The 23658-nt window shown below is 39.7% G+C and overlaps 1 protein-coding gene across 2 annotated transcripts in view; it reads left to right on the top strand.

Moving 5' to 3' along the window:
- The window catches only part of LOC129733335 (zinc finger protein ush), a 413663-nt gene that overhangs the window by 68032 nt on the left and 321973 nt on the right, over positions 1–23658 (top strand). Inside the window, exon 1 of one of the 2 annotated variants that reach the window (XM_055695140.1) lies at positions 13264–13379. The exons of the other annotated variant lie outside the window; for it this stretch is intronic. The gene's annotated coding sequence lies outside the window, so the exon portion shown is untranslated. Of the gene's footprint in view, positions 1–13263; positions 13380–23658 lie in introns of those variants that run through there. 2 annotated transcript variants of the gene reach the window in all.

The raw sequence follows: 23658 nt of genomic DNA on the forward strand, positions 1-23658 counted from the left end.
GCATTTGCGGATGCGGATGCGGATATCCGTTACATCCCTAATAAAAACTGACGATGCCAGGTGGGAAATTAGGCCCTACATTGTTTCACATAGAGCGGTTTGTTTTCGTCACCGTATACGGAATATCCTTATTGGTCCTATCGTCCATCCAGTCGGAGACTGTAGTTAATAGCGGAGTAAGTTTAAACTCCCTAAGTATGCGAAGGTGGCCGATTTGGTCCCCTTAGAGTATAGTTTTCCTTTTTTGCAACCTTAGAGCACCAAGCAGGGATTTCACATATACAGATTTTTCTGTATGCCACAGATTTTTGAACTAAAAAAGCAATACAGAATCTGTATTACAGAATTACAGAATATTGTCAAAAATACAGATTTTACAGAATCTTTTGCTATTCGAACTGAAACCAATTTCTTGAAATGTTAACTTCGATTCAACGATTTTCAAACTTTTGTGAAAAAACCTGATGCTGTTTATGTTGGTATCGTTGCAGAAGAAGAGGGATGAGGCTTGGACGAAGGCAAAAAATGAGGTTTCGAAGTATTTGACGGGATTTCTATTTCAAATTTGTGAAACAAATTGCAAGGATGTTCGATTTCATCGATCCTGTTGTAAAAACGGTAGCTTTATTTAATTCTAAAACTTCCGTGAAATTGGAAAATTTAAATGATTTTATTTCCAAAATTCGTAACAGTAACTGATCGACAAGACATGGATAACGAATTTTGCTCGCTAAGAACAAACTTTTTGACCGGGAGATTCGATGAAACAGATGACTTAACTTGGTCTGAGTAGGTGGACGCCACAATGCCGAATGGTAAATTCATGTTTCCGTTACTGAGATTATTTGTGCGATTTTTTTCAATAATTCCACATTCTTTGGCTTGTGTAGAACGCATATTTTCAATATATAATTGAGCAAGTCTGAAGCCAGATATCCCATGGCCTCTAAGCTTATGAGCTTAATTTTAAAAACTAAAAGCTACGTTGCTAACCAAGCAGGAGCTACTAAAATTAAATTAACAAAAACATGCGTGAACATCACGTAAATAAAAATAAGCAATATAGTGTTCAGTTACTACATTTGATTTACTCGCCTGATTATAAGTTTGAAACCAATAAAAATATAAGCTAAAGTAAAACATGGTGATTTGTTTAAATATATTATTTAAGGAAGAAAATTTTCATCCAACATTTTTAGTTTGCTCGATACAGATTTTTTATACAGATTTTTTAGCCCGTGAAATAGATATACAGATATTTACGAGCAAAACTACAGAAATAAATGTGGCAACCCTGGCGCCAAGCTCTGCTTCCTTTTTCACATGAAGATGTAGAGGCAGTAGGCAGAGCATTGCTTCCATGGCTGCAGTTGGAGTTGTTCGCGTAGCGCTGGTAACCGAAAGACATGCAAGTCTTTGAACTTTTTTGAGTTTGGCTTGCGCAGTCACTTTGTTCACCTTAGGCCACCACACAAGGGCAGTAAAACAGATACAGAGAGATTTTGATTTCATCGTTGAAATTGTGTGCGCGGTATTTTTTTTCCGCAGGGTTCCAGTAACAAGTTTTATTTTTGTCCACAAAGTGTTAGTGTGGTTTGTGGAGTTTGGAGTATGTGTTTCTCAGGAATCATATGCTTTGATTTTTTTATTGTTCTAGCTTTTGACCAGTTGTTTTACATAATTTGTTATATTTATGACTAGTTCGGCACTTTGTCAATAAATTTAAAAATATGTTCAGGCTTATATGTATATTTGCTTTTATTAAATTGTTGAGGCTTTGGATGCATGGAACATTGCCAATTTTCATATTTATTAGGCGTATTAGGCGTACATTGTTAAGAGATAATCGACGTAAACGCCGAGTTCCTGCGCGTATGTGTCGGCCGGGGGGATTTAAGCGGTTGCTCGTAACGCTTCGGTGTAAACGCGTATTCAGCCCGTGCGAGTTTCGCTGATATATGGACTTCTGGCGTGTGGTGATTTCGCGAAGTGAACCCAGATATTTCATCATATCTTTCTTATCTTCATCAACGTTAAGTCGGAGACTGCTCGCGCGTTGCATCTAAATTATTACATCGGAAATCGAAGTAGATTTCGTTGAGTCGATAAATATCATTTCAACCCCCGCGTCGGTACCTTCCATGAGGTCGTATTATCTTCAGATGGATCAACAACGCGCAATTGTTTTAGGTATAAAGAGCATCACCTCACGAGGAGATATACGGTAATTTTAAGTTGTCTCGGTTTAGTAAAAAATCCTGTATCCTCGCGTACGTTTTATTGTTGCGGTGTTACATTGTCAAACTAAATAAGTTCGAATCACATTATGAATATCGTGGCGGATGTAATAAACTTTTAGACGCGGCACTTGTTCTGAAGAACCCGACATTAGCGCATCGTTTACCAAAACGAACCCTGCTGTATACCTTCCCCTTTATCCAACATCCCAGTGATTTCTCGTGGAAGTGCAGAGGTGTTCTCGGCTTCCAATAAAGCGAGTATCATGTCAACATATTCCTATACAAACTCCTTCTTTGACCTGCATTCGGATGCGGCCGGCGCTGGTATTGCCTAATATAAAGATTTAGGTCACCTGTTTTTACACATTGAGGATGCATGTTGGTCCCAAACATCATCTGTTGGTTCTTTGTGTAATTACAGCTGATCTGGCAATAACGGAGTAGCAACCGCGGGCGGTCAATCATGCATCATGCTCATGCTCATGCTTAGGCCACCACACAAGGGCAGCATAGGTGATTCTTGGTCGAGCAATGGTCTTGTAAGACCAGAGTGCCAAGTCTGGTTTCAGTCCCCAGGTCTTACCGAACAGAGTTCTGCAGGCCCAGATCGCCGAGGTCGCTTTTTTAGCGGCATGATCCAGTTGTGCAGATCAGTTCAGTTTCTTTTCCAGAATAATTCCGAAGTATTTGACTTCATTGCTGAAGCCCAATCTAACTTCATTCAGTGTTGGAGGAGTGATCGTCCTTCGTCTACTGAAAGGGATTAGGACTGTTTTTAAGGGGTTTATGGTTAGACCCTCCTGTAGACACCATAACTTGGTGGCATTCAGAGCCGCTTGCGTTCGGCTCGACAGAGTTGTACATCTGACGATGAGGATGTCATCAACGTATCCAATGACCTCGTATTCAAGCTGTGAAAGCTTATCGAGAAGTGCGTCGACAACTAGTGACTATAACAAGGGCGAGAGAATTCCTCCTTGCGGGCATCCCTTGAACAATGACATTGTTACAGACGAATCTCCCAGGGTTGTTGTGATCACTCTTCTAGAGAGCATTGCATGTATCCAGCTCCTTGAAGTGTGGCCGATTCCCTCATTGGACAGAGTCGTATTAATTGATGCAAAGGACGTGTTATCGAAAGCCCGTTCAATATCAAGAAAGGCACATAGTGCCGTCTCCTGATAACTCAGGGACTTTCCAATCAACGTCACTAAGCTGTGAAGAGTAGTTACTGTTGACTTGCCGCTTTGATAGGCATGTTGGTTCCTATTCAGCGGGGAGTCTTTAAGAAACTCATCACGGATATATTTATCCATTATTTTCTCCATCAACTTGAGAAGTGATGAAGTCAGACGTATAAAGTCCTAGGTAGGGTTTTATCCTTTCTTCCAACTTCGGGGATACATTCACCTTCAGCCAGTTATCCGGAATATGGCCCAGGATAAAGCTGCTTCTGAAGAGGTTGATGAGTTCGGACATGATAACTGCGGCCGATTTTTGTAGGAAGATGGGTAGTATGCCGTCTGGACCTGGAGACTTCATAGGGTCAAGTGAGCTTAGAGCCCAACCTATTGATAACCTCCTATTGAGAACCTCCAACGTTTCCTTGGTATCCATCCTCTTTCCTTACTTGTCCTAAACCGTTAGTATGGCCTTTTGACTTCGCTATTTGGAGCCGCGTAGCTCCTGGCAGAGTTTGGATTTTTTCACAGAAACTAACTCTGGACTTCCGTTTAGCCTTGCGTAGCTCGGCGTTGTACTTAGTGAAGGACGCTCTGTAGTCGTCCCAGTTAGATGTGACTTTTGCCCTGTTGATCAACCGCCTAGTTTCCCGACGAAGGTCACTGAGTTGATCATTCCTCCAGGGTACGTCACGGCATACTGACCACTGTATAAGTGGACAGTTTGCATTGAAAGTATCCATGATTCTGTTTTGTAGATCATTTGCTGCCGAACTCAGGTCAACTGAATTTCGAAAGTTGCTCTAACTGAATGTTAGTGAATCGATCCTTAAAGGATTTCCAATCTGTATTCTTAGGATTTCTGAACAGCTTTTTTTTCAGAGGGCTAGCCTCTATATTAAAAACAATGGTTCTGTGATCCGACAAACTAGGTTCATCATAGACATGCCAATTTACAATCCTTTTAGACACAGAGTGAGATCAAGGACCCCTTGTCTGATAGCGTTGATAAAAGTGGGGTTATTCCCTACATTACATACATTGACATCGGTAGAAGTAAGATCATCTAGTAGGTACTCACCCCTGTTGGTATTCGAGCTGCCCCAGATCGTGTGGTGGACGTTGGCATCGCAGCCGATCAGAAACAGCTTGTTGATGGCCTTGCAGTATCGCACGAGCGCAGCAACTTCGGGTGGCGGTATATCACCTTGACCTTGGTCAATTGTGTTTTCATGTTGTATAAGATGAATATGTGGGCTGAGATGAATAATGGAACAGTTCTCCTATAAATTTCTCCTAGCTTTTATTCGCGTGTCAATTTTCCATCAGATTATTATAGGGGCTGAGATGAATAATGGAACAGTTAAAAAATGAGTTTGTTGCGGTCAGAAAAAGTAAAAACAATAATCCTAAACAGAGCTCAGAAATGTGATAGTAGAAGAGGTTGCTTATAAGCCACGGCCGCAAGGTGAACGTAGAACTTCAAAAATCTACCTTATGTTAATGTATTCCTTGCAATAGGTTTGGTAATGCGATTAATATGTTCTTGTATTGACCTTGTTGAAAGAGAGATGCGAAGTAGTTAAGATTTTTCTGCCACTCTAACTAACTGTTATGGACAACTTAGTAGTTGATAAAGTTTTGAAAATGGTAGAAAATGCTACCGATATAACAACAGAACGAGATCACCCCACTCGTCTTGCAAATGGCAATCTGCAACTTAGCGCCCCAAAATCATTCGATTGCGCGAGCAGTAGGTATAATTTTTCTGCTACTCGCCAAAACATTGTGGATAGTAAAACTCAATTTTATCCATAGTACTGCGAAAGAATATTATTTTTTCGCATGTATTGAAATTAAATTTTAATCTACTTATCGCATGCTTAATGGTTTACCTTTGACGTGTCTATGAAAGTCTTAATATTGATAGACCCAGAAAATTTTAATAAGAATGGGAAGTTTTAAAATTACAAACCTGTTTTTCTCGAAACTATGAACTATGAGCTGTGCGAGTTTTGAACGGAAACGGCGATATGCCAATTTTGTGACGGTTTGTTCGGTTTCGTTTTGTAAAGTTAATGCGAACCTATCACGGGTGCTGTATCTTCTTACAGAGATGCTTTGATGCTAGGATTAAATAGCACTCCGTTTCTTGATAACAAACTCACGATTACTGTAGTGCTTAGGTGTGGAAAACTTATTCAAGTGAAAATATGTGGTGTTCTCAAAAGGACGGTTGGTTTATGTTTTCACAAAACTGGGGACATGCACGTATGTCGACGGTGCTTTCCACACAAAAGGGAGATGTAGGTATTTCCGTTATGTAAGGCAGCGAGATATTTGAAATCGCCGCCTGCTGCAGCCTAGCTTGCTGCTGCTCGATTCAGTTCCCAGTAAATCATTCCCTTGCAACAGTGACCGGAAATACCGCTGCTGCTATCCGCTGCCGTTACTGCTGCTACCCGGTGTTAACGTTTGCGGTAAAAAAATGGACTTTTTTCAAATGGTGATGAAAAAAAAAATTAAGACAGATAATTGAGTTGGATAAATTTCCCATGGAAGATAATCATGTTAGCTTCCTCGCAAAAAAATATTACGTCCTTGCGTGCGGCCTTCCGGCAGTTAATCGGAACATTCGTAATAGTGGACGGAAACATGCGTGTAGGCATGTTTTTAAGCTCTTTCTACATTTTTTTTATTAATTCCTCCTCCGTTCTCGCGACAAAATTGTTGGAATAGATCTTGCGCTTCAAGTTTGCCCAGAAATTCTCGATGGGTCGCAGCTGGGGGACGTTGGGTGTTCGCCGCTCCATCTCCTCCAACGATCGCTTCGAGTAGTGGGCCGACGCCAAATCTGGCCAGAAAACCGTGCCTTCGCCCTTATGGTATTTCTTGATGAACGACGCAGCTTCTGGCAGGCACTTCGTACTATAAATTTCTCCGTTAACCGCCATCCCGGAGCGAAAGAAGAGCGGCTTTGACATTCCCTTCTCGCTGATTGTCAGCCAATACAGGATTTTTCGGGTCATTTTATTTTGAAATATAGATGATAAGTGTTTTCTTTCCAGTTTCAATTCAAGTTGGGATTATTTTTCGTAGGATACGCGAGTTCTCTTACTTTTCTCTTAACACTACTCACAAGCTTTTGCACAGTGTGTTCTCCGACCATTTTTACCACTTCAAGCCAATCTTTTTTAAATTTTTTAACATTGTTTCCTGGTTTGACATATTTCCTCAGTTTTGCCTTGGTCAAAACCCAAAAAGTTTCAATAGGGCGAATTTCAGGGCAGTTTGAAGGATTCATCTCCTTTGGGACACATGTGACATTATTTGTTGTATACCACCCTAGTGCATGATCGGGCCAAAAGATTGGAGGATTGTTATGCTGCTTAACCATGGGTAACAACCTTTTCTGCAAACACTCTTTCACGTTAATTTTACCATTCATTGTGTCATTCGTAATGTATGGACGAGATATTTTCCCACATTCACAAATGGCTTGCCAAACCATTACCTTCTTGCCGAATTTTTCGGTGCAAATTGCTTTCACTGATCCAGGGACATCCTTTCCCTTCGGTGATTATAAAATTGCGGTCCTGGCAGAGTCTTATAGTCCAGTTTTATGTAGGTTTCGTCATCCATGATAACACACCCCATTTTTTTGATCAGAAGTTTGTCATAAAGCTTCCGAGCTCTCGGTTTTACAGATTCCGCTTGTTTTGGATTTCGTTTTGGCTGCTTCTGCTTCCGACGGGTCTGCAGACCCATTCTTCCCTTGGCACGAATTACGTTACTCGCTGAGGTTCTAAGCTTTCTCGCCACATCTCGTACTGATACTGAAGGATGCCGCTTGTAGTATTCCTTAACCTTTTTGTCCATTGTGGGATCAACAGGCCCGGGTTTTCTACCACGTCTTGGGGCATCAGTAAATGTGCACTCTACACAATACTCCCGCAATGCGGTTTGAACTGCTCCGACACTTATACCTTCTTCTCTGGCTAATTTTCTTATAGAAAGACCACTCACGGTGCCCCATTTGTGCACAATTCGCTTTCTTTGTTCGGGAGAAAGGCCACGAATTTTCAAAATTTCGCACTGAATGTTAGAAAAAATGACAGCATCTGTTTCTTTTGGATGTAAACAACAGGACGCAGCCAACATTTGGTTGAATACTGCACGTTATTTGAAATGACGGTTGATCGTAAGTGTATTTATTATTATCGGAACGGTCTATATGTCCATGTTCTCCAGATACTTTTTCACTGTTTTACCGCATGCACCAACCTCCCAGCCAAGTGCACGCAGCGATTTAGCCACTTTTCCTTCGGTCTTCCTCGTCAGCATCCTTTGAAGCTTCTTGTCGCTCAGGGTCGTTGGCCGTCCGGAACCGGGCTTTTTTTCGATGCTCTGATCGTTGTCCAATAGTGTCAAGATGTTGTAGATGCCGGAACGGGCATGCCCGGCGTCCACAAAGTGCTGCACGATGTCCGTTTTTGACGCGGCGGGGTACCGTTCTTCGCAACACTTCTTTTTTTTATTTTTATTCTCGCTTATTTTCCGTCGGTCTAGTTCCGCCACTGTTGTGGCCAATCACCGACGCCCAGGGAGGCGACTCCACACCCAGGACCCTAACTCACGACCCGTTTATCAACGGACCGACGCCAACGGCTTTACTTCCTCATGCGATGGAAGGCGTGATCCCAGAGATTTTTCGCCTCAGAAAATCTCCCGGTGTCGGCTAGGATTGAATCTAGACCAGTTGGGTTGGTTGTGAGTGGATCACGCCACCTCACAACCATCGACACCTATGTCGGCGGTGGGATTCGAACCCAGGCGTCGAGCGTGGTTGGCGGAGACGTTACCAACCACACTAGGCCCCCGCTCGCAACATTTCTGAACGGAGTAGCTTTACTTTTTTCGCCATCACAGTTAGAGTTTGACTGATAGAGCTGTCAAATTTGTTTTGCTAACTCATGGGTTACTATGATTGATGATGCATGAATAGTTCTGTCAGTGCGATTAAAGGTAAACTCATGAAAAATCGGCAAATTTGGTCTATTTTTTTACCGCAAACGTTACTTAGTTAGGACCCTACTAAGGGCCATCTAATGGTAGGTTTGACGTAGGGGATATATGTTGCCGTAAGACGTAGTTTTACGTAAAAAATAGAAATATTAGGTTAGAATAGGCAAAAATTAGGATAATGTCTAACTGAGCTGAGAATAATAGAGAAAAGTTTTCCAAAATTGAATCCAAAAGGATGTTTTTACAAGGTAATAAAAAATGTTTTCAAATTAAGCTTAGAAAACCAAAAAATCTCTGAGAAGGTGAAAAATAGAGTGATTCCAATGAGCTTATAATACCGACAAAAACTTTCTAATGGTTAGCAATAACGAACGAAAAAGAAAATGACAAGAAATATAGCTCCGAATAGCGGAAAATGGTTCTATAGGCACCAACAATTGAGCACAAAATAGTGGAGAATGCTTTTCAAGATCAGAAAATGCAGAACATTGGAAAACCACAATAGGTCAAGAAAATAATCCTAAATTGAATAGAACGGGAAAAATATTAAGAACGGCGAAAACGGGTTTCTAAGCGTCAAAACTAGACCCTCTTTTTATTTATACACAGATTTCGCAGCCAACTGTTTTAGTGTACAGTACAATTGCGTGGCTCGCGCTATGATCCTACTGACACTTACAATCCCTCTTGAGCCGAGACTCGAATCTACGACGACTGATTTGATAGGCCAGCCTCGTACCTCGAGGAGGTGCAAAAACACTACAATCGAAAATAATTTCTAATAGACCTCAGCATAGTAAAAACAATGATTTAAGGTAAAAAAATCAATGATTAATGTCAAAAAGGGAATGATTTTCAACTGAGGTCTGAATAAGGAAAAGCAAACTTTTTAAAGTCAGAAAAAAAAATTGTGTTTTTTAAGAGCCAAAACAAAAATTAAGCTCAGAATAGCCTCTAAATTTCAGAACAGATACAAAGAAAACTTCAATTGAGCTCTAATTAAGCTTACAATAGTGTAAAAAAAGACGAAATGTGGGGATAATTGAGCTTAGAATTGCGAAAAAAAACGTTCAAAAAACTATTGAAGACAAAGAGGCTCTGAACAGCGAAAGACCGGTTTTGAAATGCTAGAAAATGTCAACAGTATGAAATGAGCTCAACCAGAAATGAGCTTAAAACAGCCAAAAAAACATTGCTAAAGGTCAGAAGAATAGAAAAACATTTCAAATTAAGCTCAAAATCCCGAAAAAAGGTTTACGAAAATAAAATGATCCACGAACAACTTTTGGATGTCAGAAATAATCGAAGAAGAAAATGACCGAAACTGTGCTGGGAATTTCTAATGTACATAAAAAGATAACATTAAATTGAACGAAAAATTGTTGGAGATGGTTTTTGAAGGCGAAAAATGAAGAAGATTTTAAATTGAGCTAAGATGAGGGAAAAAGGGTAGAAGACATTAAAAAGAAAATGAGCACGAATTTAGCTTAAAAATTATTAAAAAATCGTTAAAAAACTATTTAAACTTTAATTTTGCTTAAAACAACAAAATACTCGTTTGAAAATCAAAACAAAAATTTAACTCGGAATGACGAAAAATATTTCTACAAAAATGTAATGAACTCAGCTTGCGCTCCAAATAGCGAAAGTATTGGCCTTCAGGCAATAAAGAAAATTATCTTAAATAAGGCTCGGGATAACGGAAAAACCCTTCGGGTTATACAGACATGGACGTATATCGAGCTTTGAATGATAGAAAAGTGTTTTAAAAGACGAACACGAAAAAGATCCTCAATCAAGCCCAGAACAGTGTAAAAACGTTTCTGAATTATTCAAAAGAACTAGGAAATGGATATCGAAAAAAGCTTTTAAAAAGGCAGAAGAGGCGAAAAACGGAAAATGTTCTAATTTGAACTCAGGATGGCGATAAATTGCTACAGAACAGAACCAGGAAAATTAGAATCTAATTGAACTCACAAAAATTAACTTAAAATGATCTCACAAAAGAACCAAAATAGTAAAAAAGCTTTGAAAAATCAGAAGAAGCAAAAAGCAAGTGATAAAAGTGACAAAAATATATTTGTTATTTTTGATCTTGTGCCTGTCTGTCACTGGCTCGACCGGTTTATGCAACATAGCAAATGGGTGCCATATTTCTGTTTATTGATTATTGATACATAGATTTTAACAAAACAAAAGTTCATTTTATACAGCCGTAATTCATCTTCATTGTTCAACTAGTTTCAACTTCGAATTCCTTTCCCGCAATAAATCAGTTCCCCGAGCCCATCCCAATCGCTGCCGTTACTACCTATACACGCGCCTCCAAAGAATATCGCCAACATCTCCATCGTGACTCGGAACGATTCATCAGAAAGTACAGCCAGCAGTTACACACAGCAATGTTTTCTACACGAAAGACTAATATCAATGACAGAATCTAAGATTATTCACCAGCACACCCCGGCATCAAATTGCTATCTTCGCAAAAAGATCTTCCTTCGTTCCGTTGTTGTGCTCCAATCCTACACCCCAGGTTTCCCTTTCGGGACTCAATAGCAGAAACACAATCTATTCATCAATATCACATCTTAACACACACACAAACGCACCTCAACAGACAAACAACAAACCGTTCATTTTGCTGGCGATAATGAATCCCAAGCGCGAGCGAGCGGCCCTCTTCCCGACATCAAATTTCCAAACATCGCCCTCCGAGGAAATCCATGTGCCCAATTTGTGCCACCCCACAAGCGGACCTGTCTCCCCTAGCAGCGTAATGTCGCGCGTGCTCCAGCAACACGCTTGTCTAGTCTAGGGAGGGACTAGAGCCAGTGCTGCGCCGCGTGTGATGAGATCAAAATCACACCTTCGCAGCCGGTTGCGATCATCCCACCATCGTCGTCAGCATCGCAGTCATCGGGGGCCCAAATAAAAGTGTGATGTCAATGTCGCGCACAATGATCGATTACTTTTTAGTTTCTCCGCGCGCCGTGTTAGTTAGTGGTGTGGCTATCATTAGGTATAAGATGTCAGAGGGGCGCTCAAGTAGTTTCGAATGATTTCGGCTGCCACAGTAAAGGGAAATGCAATTACATAGAGTGGTGAGTGTTTATCAATATGATGGCAAATTGGAAATAGTAAATAACATTGACTAGGTCAGATGCACATCCCTGGTCTGACTTTCGTAGATGTACTATTCTTTCCATTGGGTGAACCGCCTACAATTGGCGCGGGAAAAAAATCTATCTCTAACAATTTGTTTCTACTGACAACGATCCAGCACATCATAGACGTACGCAAGATTTTCGCTTGAGGGGATCCAATGAACTCTTAGTTCTTCAGAAAAAACTGATATTTCAGCTGTATTTTATAGTAAAAATATTTGACTTAAAAAAATGTATGAATTTATTACCGTATGTATTATGCCATAGCGATGGATGCCACATTGATTGGATTTCGATTGAAGACCTAAATCAGTTTAAGGCGTATTTTGACTTCTCCCTCTGAGTGAAGGGGTATTATAGTTCGAATCCAAAAAAACACCCCCTTGCGGACGGCTGTGATCACATGCATCTCAACTGCCGCTGATTTCCGATGTCGAGACGCGCTAGGTTTGGCACACAATGAGCGGCCCAACGACGATGGCGACGGCGACGAATTAATCCCAAATCGATAGTACCAATTGATGGGAAGCTGCGATTGGATTCGCGGGAATGTCTGATAGAGCAATGCCGAGTTCCAAAAGAAGACTACTACTAACATTGTGTCAGAAAGAAAAATTGAACTTTCTGGCAACGTCCGGGTGGAAGCAGGAAGCAAGTCGAACACGCTTTCGCAATATATACACACACACACACGTACTCACACATAATAGCTTGCCGTTTCGTATTGGCTCAATCTGGATGATTGCGATCTAAATGGTATTTTTATATTCCTTGGGTTTTTTGATTAATTGGATGGCGCACAGAGATTACGAGCGCGTCGCTGAATGGAGTCGGAAGCATCCGAACTGCATATTTTGCCAGTCGTCGATGAGGAACCCCGGCTGGACTCGGCTCTCTGGGCCAGTGCCAATCAACATGGCTGTGAGAGATCAATAACCCGAAATCAGCAAATTTTTGGGCATCTAAAGTGCAGCAACAATATTGTTCGAATTGAACAGCTAGAACTGCAGCGCCCTGGGTTTCCGATTCACATTTCGTTCTGTGAAGTGCTTGCGGAATCGTTGGATCGGATAAGCCGCGCACTCGTTGTTGCACGCCGTGATGACTGGAACGAAAAATACGAAATATAACAAAAGATAAGATTTCATTATATGATAAGCGCTCGTGTTCTCTTTCTCCGCTCTTTCTCTAGCATACTGGTAGAGTGTAGCAACCGGACTAACGTGAGTTTTGCGGAACTTTTCAGGATCAAATTCGCTGCGGAGGGTAAACGCGAGCGTGGACGGAAAGCAGATTGAAATCTGCTCTGCTCGGTTATGATAGCCCCGCGCCGTAAGCTTAGCCAGCTAGCCAACAGCGAGTGAAGGTACGACTGTGTGTGTATGTGTATTTGTTTACCCGACTACCGACTGCTTGCTTTTGTGAAGATCGCTGGCGTACGATAGCGACGCGACGCGGCCAAGTTCGCCTTTGCAAGTGGGTCGCAGAAAAAAAAAAAACAAGCTAAACTATCATCCACACTTCATATGTGCCTGCAGATTGCAACCACCGTGGAATAGATTGAATCTAGCTTCTTTCATGATTTGGATACGTTACAACAAAGTGATTAGAAGTGAGTGAGAAGTGACTGTGAAAGTAATGTGACAAGTGAAATCACATCGCTCTGTGTCGGTTGGCAGCAAGTTCAATACGCGGGAAGTTGCAAGTAGGCTCTGATTTTCAGTAGAAGGAAACTAATTCAGATTTTTCGATCAAATACCACTTAGGTACCGGCGTCTTGATTATTTTTTTGAATTTTAATCCTCTAGTACATATTCCATAACTTTTTATATGTTCAATTTTTTCAACATTCTTTAACTCGTAAGCGCATCTTGTTCCAGTCACATCCAATTTAAACCAGAAAGTATGTCACAAAGTGCATATTTTCTTTCAAAAACCATGATAAGCTCCATATAACTTGTTCTTAGATAGTTTTTCTGTATAATCGAATGTTTTTGAGCTACAATGCATCGAAAATTGGTATGCAAAAAAAACAGGTGCTATTGCAAAATTACTTCTAAAGAATGTTTCGTAACCTGGAAAATATTGAGTTTGCTATACCAGATTCATTTGCAAAATATCTATCAAATCAGATTAAATTCGTGCATTTTCTCAGAAACGCTCAGTCGCAAATTCTGCCGTCATAATCCAAATGCATTTTGCCGAGCTCGTGCATCATCAGTTTTAAAAAATATTATAGCTTAGCTTCAATGGTTGCCAATCGGTGATTGATCTGAATCAGTAAAATTGCGCAGTGAATCAACTTAATAAGGCTGGGAGTGACCTACTATTTTCATTGCACAAGTTCCACTTTCTTTGCAATCAGATGGGAAGAGGAAAAGGATGTTGGTGTGATCTTTGCTGTTTGGAGACTATTTTAATATCTGCAGCTCTGCAAATGTCACAAAAAAGAGATTTTTGCTACCAGAGAATCAGGTACGAGAGCACCAAGGTACAAAGATTCGTCTACTACTACATAAATACACCCATCTATCACAATCTCAGTACCAAGACTCGACGAACTTCCGCGCCTTCTACCAGTCACAATGTACTTCGTTTTGGTAGAGCTGATGTTAAGTCCAATTCCTGCTGTTTTCCTATTGAAAGGCACGAATGCCGCTTCCTTTGTTCTGCGGTTAATACTGATGATATAAATATCATCCGCAAAGCCAAGAAGCATATTGGACTTTGAGATAATAGTACCGTTTCTTTGCACGTCAGCTCTCCGTACTGCACCCTCCAAGCTGCAGGTTCGAGAGCCCGTCACCCTACTTCAGACCGTCTAACGTCACGAAGGAGTCCGAAATTACGCCCGCTATCCTGACGCATGACAAAAAACCGTAAAGGGTGGCACGAATCAGCTTAACTAGTTTCGCTTGGAAACCGTGTTCTAGCATAATCTGCCATAATTCATTCCGCTTAACTGAATCGTATGCCACCTTAAAGTATATGAACAGATGATGAGTTTGGAAGTTTACTTCTCTGAACTTGTCAAGGATATGACGGAAGGTGAACATTTGCTTCGTTGTAGATCGCCCTTCTCGGCAACCGCACTGGTACTCTCCGACAAAGGCTTTCTGCAACGGCCTCAGTCTACTAAACAGGATGCGGGAGAGAATCTTTTGAGCAGAATATTGTATTATGCCTCAGTGATTATTACAATCGCGTCGGTGGGCATTTTTATAGACTGAAGTCCGCTGGTAATCCGTCTTCGGCCCAACCTTTCAAGATGAGCCGATGGATTGCACGCAAAAGCTGCTCGTTCCAGCTTTGAACAGTTCGGTGGGGAGGCTGTCCTTTTCTGCTGCTTTGTGGTTTTTTTTTTTATTCCCCTAATAAATTAAATTTATTAACATACACAAACCCTTTTAACCCTTACAAGCTTCCCTAACGTCGTCCGAGCTTGGCGGATTCACAGCTTGTCTATCCTCCTTAACCTCTCTCCTGTTTCTTTATCTTCATCGCCGTTCAGCAACACCTCCAGTGTCTCATCGGTTATCAGGTTCCCTTTCTTGTCGTTGCTCATGTCAGAGATTGGCACCATCCGGTTCCAGATTCCGTTACCACATTAAAAAAAAACTTCTCGTGTAGTGCATGAAGAAGATAGCCTCAGCCTCCGCAAGAGTTCGTTCGCAGTGCTCACGTTTCTTGCGTTGATGGAGTCTCTTTTCAGCCGTTCTAGGCTCTCGATAACTCTCCCTCATCAGGTGAGTCGCAAGATTGAAATATCTTTGTGATGTGAAAAATATTATACTACCGATGTGGATTCCATCCCATCCCAACAAACCAACATACCATATGCGGGCTGTTGGGGCCACGCACAAATGTGTACTTGAAAGAAACACTTACTATGTTTTTATTTTCAGAACCGAGTTTTAACAACAAACAATAAGAAGGTTTTTGGGTCCACGCACAGGTGTGTTTGGTTTGTCTAGTAAATATCGAAAGTGTATTAAATTATACTTTAATGGTAAAATATACCAATTTCTATTAGTGCGCAAATAAGTTCTCACTGTTTGTCAAGGAATGGCGCTAGCAGTAATTAGGTTTTAAGTTGTCACTCCGCCGAGAACTGAGTCGCTGCAATCAGTGCTTACTCAATCAAATCTCTGCACTATGAATCATGAATAAATTCGAGATTGTAAAAAAAGCTATTTTTCTGACGTAGAACTACGTTTTTCTTTGGTTTACCAGATAGGGGTGTAAGTTGGAAATCAATTAACGAAAAGGGGACGAAACGAGTCCCTTTTCAAAATGCTCATGAGTCATGAGTTCATTTATGCAGCAAAATTATACACGCAACCACCAAAATGCAGAACAATGCTGTGTAATTGTGCGTACTATTGTACTATCGAAAATTGTTAAGCCTGGTTGAAGCGAAAATTACGTCCTCTAATTCAACATATTCACTTCAGATCTTCCTGATTTGCCTCCAGGATGCACAAAGTCATTGTTCTGCGATGACACAAGCATTTCCGTAAAAAGAAAAAGTCTTCGTGTCATATGCAGTCGATTGCAGAAAAGTTTAGATATTTTTTCTTCCTACTTGCAAAAGTGGAAAATTTCTCCCAATGCTTCTAAAACTCAAATGATATTTTTTCCGCATAAACCTAGGGCTTCTTTTCTCAAGCCAAACAATAATCACGTTGTCAAGATGAATGGGGTTATTTTAAGTTGGTCTGACAAGGTTGAGTAAAAAGCAAAGCAAAGCCTTGGTGCTACATTCCGATTCGGAACTTGACCTTCTGTTTACTATACACAGACTTCGCAGCGAACTGTTAAGTGTACAGGACAATTGCGGGGCTAGCGCTACGATCCTACTGACACTAACAGTCTCTCCCGAGTCAAACTCGAACCTACGACGACTGGCTTGTTAGGCCAGCATCGTACCTCGAGACCAGCTGGGGAGGCTACAAGGTTAAGTACTTGGGACTAATTTACGATAAAAAACTTATTTTCAAAGAGCACATTGAAGTATACAAGCCAAGTGCATCAAATATACGAGATGTCTATATCCTCTCATTAACAGGAATTCTCAACTTTGTTTAAGGAACTAACTTTTGATTTACAAACAAATTTTTAGACCAGCAATGCTTTATGCTGTACCGATCTGGTCAAGTTGTTGTTCAACAAGGAAGAAAACGCTCCAAAGGATTCAGAATATTCTGAAAATGGTTTTGAAGCGTCCTCCTTGGTTTGGTACACTCGAATTACATAGACTTACTGGTGTTGAACCATTAGAAGCTATGTCAAATAAAATTATTAACAATTTTCGACAAAAATCGTTGCAATCCTAAATTGCTACGATAAGCTCTTTTCATAGCCAATAAGTTAGCATTTAAGTTAGTTGTAAGTTTACTTCCCCTTTCCTGACAAGTAGGTTTAAATCCCTACGAATGATAAGTCCTAATTGCGAAATCAAACAAATCCTAACAATTAAAATTACAAATTTTAAACAGTGTAGAGAAGTCACCATTTGTCTATCTAGAAGTTGATATTGCCTATTGCATTTGAGTACAACGCAAATCTTATATTCAGTACAGGTTACGAACAGTAGTATTCAATTTTAGCTCCGTGAAGGTGAAAATGATTTTCAGTTTCGACTTCATACAAAGGACAGTGAACCTTGACTAAGGAATGAATACAAACAAAAGTGTTCATCGAAAATCAATAGTTTGATCTGTCTAGAGACCATTGTCATGATACAATTTATGTGTGTGTATAGAAGAGATATTTGACGTAAAGGTTGCCTTGATATCAGTCTGTTTGAGTTTCTAGGTGGTGATTTTTTTCAGCACTGAATGTGACAAGTGAAATCACATCGCTCTGTGTCGATTGGCAGCAAGTTCAAAACGCGGGAATCCTAACAAATAATATTACAAATTTTTAACAGTGTAGAGAAGTCACCATTTGTGATTGGACACACATACTCATTACTTACTAATATTTATCATAAATACTTAAGCTACTAACAAATCCCCCCCTAAAAAAAAACGTCCTCTGATTGGTTACTTGTTAGCCTTTCTCGAAGAAGTCGACAGGTTTTTATATTAGATATATATCAGAATTAACCGTAGTAGAGCGGATAGCTGGCTTTCTGAATTTGCTTTCGGCTTAAACAAATCACTTGCCGGTTGGTGACATATCTCAGCAGCAGCGCAGTAGTAGGAAATGTTTCGGGTGAGGGCCTCGGCCTTCTTCTCCTGCGATGATGCTTTGGAATAATAATGAGCATATTTTGTCGATAGTAAATTAGTGAAAAATTGAATCATTAATCATTAATTAAAAATTGAATTGATGAAAAATTGAAACATCATTGAAAATCATTAATTTTAGTTTAACTTTGCAGCTTTCAACCAATTACAACCTCGCATCCCCTTCGCTTGTTTTCTGCTGCTTGTTAGCTCATTCTAAATAGAGGAGGTACGAAAATCAATCACTCATTTTGCTTTGGTGGCCGTGCAAGACAGTCGATCGATTGTTAGATCTCGTCACACATATGAGAGCATTTTCAAACGCTTACAGTGTGTCTGTTAAAGAATTTGCTGTAATAATTGGAATATTTTTACAATACTAAACTTGGTAAAATTGAGATGAAGATTGTGTATATTTAACCAATCAAAAGCTCGCTTCTCCATCGCTTGCTTTCGTCTGATTGCTGACTTACTATAAATAGAGTATTTGTGAAAATTAATCGCTCATTTTGTTGCGGTAGCTGTACCGAGAAGGTAGAGTGTGGCGATGTGTACTACTGGCTGGTTAGATCACATCACATACTGCAGCGGTGACAGATGTTATGTTATCATTTTAAAGTGCTTTTTATCTTATTGCCACTGAACAGTTTTTGAACACCAATTTCTCAAAGTATTATACACAGTATTATCGAGTTGTGGCGTTTTTTAATAGGCACTGACACTGATTCTCATACTTTCTCTTTAGACGCTACATCCTTTGCAATGAAGTGTTGTGAATTTTCTTTGCCAGTATCAGCTGGCTTCCCGAATTTGCTTTCGGCTCAAACAAATCGTTTTCCCTGTTGATTACTCATCTCAGCAGCAGCGCAGTTTTTTCAGTCGGGGCAGCTCAAAGGTTGCGACTACCTTTGTCGAAGCAACTAAACAAGTAATTGAAGATTAGTCATTTTTTCAAAAAGGTTTCGAGCGCTAGACTTTGGAAGAAACTGCTTTCCTATTCTGTTCAGCCAGTGATATCGTATATTTATGTGTCAATCAAAATCCGATAGCACTCCAATAGCAGCACGTGGGAAGTACGGGGATTGATGCCATCGTGACGATTTTGGATATTTCTTAGTTAAAATAAGTTGATAGATACGGAATTTTTCTCAACCACGTGAAGGTTCTTAATCACAGCCATATATTTTTCACGGCACAAAACTTTTTGCGTTTATTCAATTAAGAGTTTCTTGACTGGTATCAAGAGCAATATTTTACGTCGAAGAGCAGTATTCAGAAGCCTGTTTTGTTGCAAACAATCGTCAAACCTATTGAACATCGTACCGTGACTGGTTTTGTCGCTTTAAAGACGGTAAATACAGTGTTGACGGCTGTGCGCGTGAAGGGAGGCCTTCCAGCATTCGAAGACGTTGGATTAGTAGAAATACTCGATGAGAATCCAAACGCAGGAGCAGCTTGTCCTAAGTTTGAAAGGCAATTAATATTAAAGCAAACAATTATGGGTACAGTTTGTTTACTAACAGAAAATTACGATGGGAAAAATTTTAATTTTTTTTAAACTCTGTGATTCGTGTTCTTTTAGTTCTGAATGTTTTGAAAAATATGTGTCCAGGACGACTTGTGAGTTTTTATTTCTCGTTTATCACAGAAGTCCTGGGACAACGGGAGTTGCTTCACATTCATGGTGACAGCAGTGGTATACGAACCCACGCCTTTTCTGATTTGCTGCTCCACACTCAAATGTATGCCTTTTCAGATTGCTGACTAAGGGTTTTTTTATGAATTCCATTCAACCCTGATTGAATATTGATTTTTAGTTAAAATTTGAAGTTTAATATTAAATTTAATATTTTTTAAATTTATTATTCCTAAACAATTTTCACTCACTTTTTCGAATATTTTTTTCCATGTTTTAAATTTTGATTGATTGATAAACCAGTCAATACAAATGCATTTTGAAAGCTTAAACCGTAAAAAAATGAAAGATTATAGCTATTCAACAATTCCTGTGAATTTTGGTGTCCCTAGTTACTACCTTTTTTCAGAGACTTTACGTTTTCTCGTAAACATAATGTTGAAGCGACGAACCGGACGAGCAATTACTATGCGAACTCTCACGTAAGTTGACGAGTTTTGGTAATGGCTAGGGGTGCCAAAATTCATAGGTATGGTTGAAAAACTATCTTTCATTTTTTCTGGTTTTAGCTTTTGGAATCCCCTTTTTCATTTTGTCTGTCTCATGTTGTTTATTTAATTTATTTCTAATTGTTTGGAGGTCTTATTTCAAAACTTGATACCGCACTCTGATAAACTTTCAAAAAATTTTTTCATTGTTATTGTCAGTAAACAACTCCTGTTTCAGTTACTTTAGACAGCCTAAGTAAACAGAGTTTAGTTTTAGTTTTGAAAATTTTTGATTTTGCGTCGTTTGTAGTATTTTTGAAACAATTTTGAAATGATAACGTTTCGACAAAATTCAGCAATCTTGTAAATCTCATCTGTTAACATTTTTATCATGTTGGATTTTGAGATAAGTTTTTGCCTGTTAAAGTCTAACGGAGTTTTTGGATGGTAGAATATTAATGGTAAAAAAAAACAACGTAAACAGCAGAGTTTAAGTTTCATGAAAACCTTAATAACTTTTTAAAGCTGCCATGCAAATTTCCCATACTAACGCTTCCTTACCCCTGTTTGAACGATATTTTACAAAATTTTCTTAGCATCCTGATTTGTAGAGCTTTTGACTGTTTGCGTCTTGTTGGTTTATTCACATTTTTGAATCCTAATGCTTTGCTTAAACCTGATATCAGGAGCAGTGCGAATAAAATCAATCTCACTAGTGAAATTTTATAGACAATTACATCCAAACTTTTTCAATTTTCACTTCTAATGAACGCAGTCCCCTTTCAGATACACCATATTTTCATCCTTGAAACGTGATGTGATACTCTGATGAAATAATTCACGCGCATCGTTCACAGTCACGCAATAAAAGTTGCTGAAAATTCATTCAGAAATCTTCACCGTTCCTTTGGTAAAACGAAAAGGCAAATCAAACAGCAAGCGTTCTGCAAGAATGAAACGCCAAAGTTGATCCGCAAGCGGACCTTCCGGAGCCGGTTTCCTTCGGGATTCCCCATCCATCATTAGTTGCGTAATGCCACTACTGTATAGTACAGTAAACCGAATTTACACAATTACAGTTCCCACAACAAAACTCAGAGTAATAAATTTTCAGGAAATTGAAAGGGCGAAAAGCAAACGAACACGTTTTCATATACATGACTTGATTTCTCTTTTTATGCGAATAATGAAAAAACGAAAGAAGAGAGAATTAGTATTGCATGATAGTGAAATATTTCCTTGTCATGGCAACTATGGTAACATTAATGATTAGGGTGGCTATTTTTCACTTTCATGCAAAAGGGCTCAAAAATATCAGCCCTGATTAAGAGGTTTTATTTTTTTTTTGGAAAAGTTAGAAAATTTATAAATCCGAGAATTATGGCTTTTTGTGCATATTTAATATTTTCTCATACTCTTTATCCCTGTTTTTTCAGTTAGTTTTTCCTTGCTGTGTTTCTTGCTGTAAGAAAAATAGTTACTTCAGCGCACAAAAAAGTAGAATCAAGAAATTGGTAGTAAAAACGCTTTCTCTAGCAGTTTTTCTTAAATTTAAATTTAAACTGATTTTTGCATGTCGAATTTCAAATTTAGAGGATTTGTTATAGATTTTGCGGTGAGCATTTAAAATGACAACAAGTACAAGGGAGCCGATTTTAACCAATTTTTTTTCGTGATGTTTTGAAAAGGCAAGAAAAAGCAAGATTTATTTTAGAACAACAAATTCTGTGAATAAATTTTCGATAAAAGTATCTTTCGAAAATATCGAAAATTCTGAATTCAAATCAATATATGTTGTATATACTCGGAGGCACTGTGGGAATGTATCCAATAAAACTAGCTGTAATAGTTTTTTTTCGCAAATAAAAGACTACATTCTCAGCTTCATCTTCTCTTGTCAACCTTACTGGTAGTAACAGCGACTCAAACAGTGCAGCACTTGGATACCAGTTTGATTAACTATTCATATCGAAATAAGCTAAGCTAACGTACTAATCAATCAGTAACTTCAGCACACACACACAAATGGTCCGTCAACATCCATTCTATTGGTGATCAAATAAAATCATGTTATGTATGCGTGCGTGTGTGTGTATGTGTGTAATTGTACTTGTCGCAAACGCAAATTAAGAATGAAACAAGCTTATTTAACCTGAGCAGCAGAGTGTAGGCTGTTATCTTCCATCTAGATCACCGATAAGCGGTCCCGGCTGGGGCAGGCGGTCAGCTAGAGCTGTGGCTTGAGCAATCGTTTAATCTGCTGAGCTGACGACGGAGGCTACCCCCTGGGTCTCACCTCGCCTCACAACCGTACGATACCAAGCAAACATATATAAATAATAAAAATAGTCTCTAACTAGCCTGATTGGATGATTGCGTCGTTTGTCGGTCAACTCATTTTATTATGAGAGCTAGAAATTGATTTCATCGCATTTGCCGTGTTTCGAACTATTTTACCATTTTATCGCGACCGCCGCTGGTCGGTTCTGATTGCTAGTGTAGGTACTATCCTTGTGCTCCTGAAGGTGAACAACAATCAAGAATGAGGTCAATTTTCCAGTTTGCAGAAAACGATGATGGATCATGCTGATTCGGATCAAATATCATCATGAGAACTACGGCTTGTGCCTAACACTCCTATTGGCGATCAAGTTTTTCTAACTATAGTGTAGGATGGTTCAGCCGTTTAGTATGGTTTGTTTCTCTAAAACCCAGTCGGGGGCTACCAAAAACACCCCATCACGCGGCTCGCGGGAGGGCATAAAAACGTGACAAAACAACGCGCCCGATCCGATTCGAGGATAAATAACTATGTGTAGGTAGAGGCAGAAACATTTTGCTGCTGTCGTCCATAAAAAAAAAACTCCAACTAACATGACAAGCGTCCGGGGCTGTCATGCGAGCTGTCGTTCCTGTAGCTCTACTACAGATATAATTCAGTCGTGAGCATAAATCTACCCGCGCGAGTTTCGAATGATTAGCATCGAATCTTTGGGCTGCCCGTCCCGTCCCGGTTGGTGTTGAGCGTTTGTCGTCCAAATTTTACTGCTTTCAGAAGCTGCAAATTCAGTTTTATATAGTTCATCGCAGTCGACGCCGCCGCCGCCATCGACGCCGGCCGATCAGTAGCCAACGATGCCGCTAATTAATATTTTCTTGTTTTCTGTTTTTTTTATTTCGTTTCAGGTGAGTTGTTCTGATTTGGTCCGCTTGTTTTGGCGTCCGCGTTGCGGCTGAGAGATGGTGGAGATTCCAATGAATAGTGGGTAATTTAATAGAATAGCGATTAGGATCACTTTTCGATGGGTTTATTATTACCGCGAAGCGGAGTTGAATGCGTGAGATCTTTTAGGTTTTTTTTTTGCTGTTTGGCGCTATCCGATTCCAGGTGGCCGGTTCAAGTGGTTTGGTTCCACATTTTACAATTGTCGTTAATTGCTGTAGCTTTGATTAACAATTTTTTCGAATGTTTGAAAGCGTATGCGTTTCAAAAATGACAAATATTATTATTTCCTACTCATTACAGCGGCACATGAACCTTGTTCCAGTTTTTATTATTAGTTATGACTAGACCTGTGCACTGATCCATGAACAGTTTTCACACAAACAACAAATTGTTTGAATTTCTTATCTCGATTCATAAGCATGAAAGCGTGTCTTATGTATTGCTTTCCTGGTTTTTAAGCAA

The sequence above is a fragment of the Wyeomyia smithii genome, chromosome 3, assembly GCF_029784165.1.
Source record: "Wyeomyia smithii strain HCP4-BCI-WySm-NY-G18 chromosome 3, ASM2978416v1, whole genome shotgun sequence".
NCBI lineage: Eukaryota > Metazoa > Arthropoda > Insecta > Diptera > Culicidae > Wyeomyia > Wyeomyia smithii.